Genomic DNA, 2,145 nt, shown 5'->3' with positions numbered 1-2,145 from the left:
GAAAAGAGGGTTTGGGGCCGGCAGGGTGGGGGAAAGGAGCAGAGCTGTGGTTCACAGGGGTGTCTGGGGCCAAGCACTTGGAAAATCCGACACCCGGAGCTGCCAGCCGTCCCGAAAATCCCAAATCAAAGGAACGAGGGCTTTGAGGGATCGGGGGAGGTCGCTCGGTCTGACCCCTGCTCCCAAGCAGGATCAAACTGGTCCCGACAGATGTTTGTCCAACCTGTTCCGGGGCAGGGGGGGAGGAGGGGGAAGGGAAAGCTTTGATGCTCGAGATTAATCAGCTTGATTAGTTTCATCTTTAAAAAAATAAATTTTGGCGCGTTCCTTAATGTCCTGAATTATAAACAGAAATGCGAGTGGCGGGGGAAAGTCCCCCTGGAAACAAAGATGTTTTGTTGGGAGCCGGGAGCGCCGCTGCCGCTTTTGGGGGAGGATTTGGGACGCGGGGAGGGGTCACCGGGTGGTTCCTGCCCCTCCCCTGGGCCCGAGAGACTCTGCTGAGCAGCCAAAACCCTCCGAGATCAAGGGATGTCCCCGTGTCAACGCGGGGTTAAAGCTTTTTTGGGGGGGTTATCCCGGTTGGAGAGATAAGGTGATAAAATCTCCCTGTGAACTTGTGGGAACTGGGAGAAAGGGATGCCCAGCACAGGGTTTGTTCTTTGCTTTTGCCCCTCATCTGTGTTTCTCATGGATGTTTTTGCAGCTTCACTTCTCTGGAGGACTCGGAAGGGCTGAGGGACGTTTTGAACCGCGAGTTCCTGACGTGGCTGATGGCGACTGAGCCCTGCAGGGCCACGTGAGTGGCTCTTCCACGTTCCCAACAGATCCCCTGTCCCCAAAAATACCTGCTGCAGTGCCCAGTCCATGAATTCAGGGTTTCTTTGGGTAGCCAGAGTGCTCACATGGCACAGCTTGGCTGCCCCAGCCCTGGAAGTGCCCAAGGCCGGGCTGGAGGGGGTTTGGAGTAACCTGGGATGGTGGGAGGTGGAGGAGCTTTAAGATCCCTCCCAGCCCAGACCATCCTGGGGATTCTGTGATTTGGTGGAGATTTTACAGCTCTGGCCAGAATTTTGTCCTGCAAAAGCATCTTCAGGCAATTCCCACCACAAAAGTGGGGGAAGGCAAATTTCCAGCCGTTCCTGCCCAGGGAAAGAGGGACAGGAAAGCCTTTTCCCTGCTTTTTAAGGGAAAAAGGGGAAGTGTTGGTCAGGCAACTCATGGGAAATATTTTCCCCGTGCATTTCACGTCCCTGGGAAGGGAATTCTGAGAGAAACACAAGGAATTGGGGTGCAGAAGGTGCAGGGACGAGGAGGCTCGAGGGACTGGGGAGGGATAAGATGGGAGAGAAAAAGGCACCATCCCCGAAAACAGGGTGAGGAAAGAGCTGTTGGTGCCAAAGGTAAAAGGTGGCACAGGGACCAAAGGGCTGAACTGGCCCTGGATAAATGTGGGTTGGGAATAAGGGGCAGCTCTGGGCTATGGACAATCCCAGCCAGCGGGAGCTGAGGGGCAGCAGCTCCCAGGGAAAACAAGGCACTGCTGAGTCCTGCAGGAAAACAAACACTTATTTACAGCTCTCTGCCCTGCCCAGTCGCTGATTTCCCCCAAAATTTACTGTTAGGTACTAGTTTGGACACACATCTTGCTGTCAGAACGGGTCTGCAGAGGGGGCTGCCTGGTTCAGAAGGGATCAAATGATGCCTCATTTCCTGCAGGAAGCAGAAGAAATCAGGTGCAGTTCCACAGGAATTGACGCTTTTCTTTCCCATTTCTGCTTTGTTAGAGCTGCATAACTCCAGGGCTCTCCCCAGGAATTCCCTCTTCGTCCGTCAGACACACCAGGAGGAGGAGGAGGAGGAAGGGGAAGAGGAGGAGGATTTCTTGCACCCACCCTGCTCTGTGAACGTGGTTTTATTTTTATTCATGCAACAAAGAGTTTTTAATTTGGAGCTGAAATGAGATTTGGAGACACTTGATGTGGGGATGGGCTATAAAATATCACTGAATTGCTCAATAAATGTCACAGAATCACGGATCGGTTTGGTTGGAAGGGACCTTAAAGCTCATCCACGGGCAGGGACACCTCCCACCAGCCCAGGCTGCTCCGAGCCCCGTCCAGCCTGGCCTTGGGCACTCCCAGG

This window comes from Manacus vitellinus, unplaced genomic scaffold, assembly GCF_001715985.3.
Source record: "Manacus vitellinus isolate BGI_N305 unplaced genomic scaffold, ASM171598v3 scaffold_102_pilon, whole genome shotgun sequence".
Classification (NCBI taxonomy): domain Eukaryota; kingdom Metazoa; phylum Chordata; class Aves; order Passeriformes; family Pipridae; genus Manacus; species Manacus vitellinus.
The sequence above is the reverse complement of the archived record's forward strand: the minus strand, read 5'-3'. Positions refer to the sequence as shown.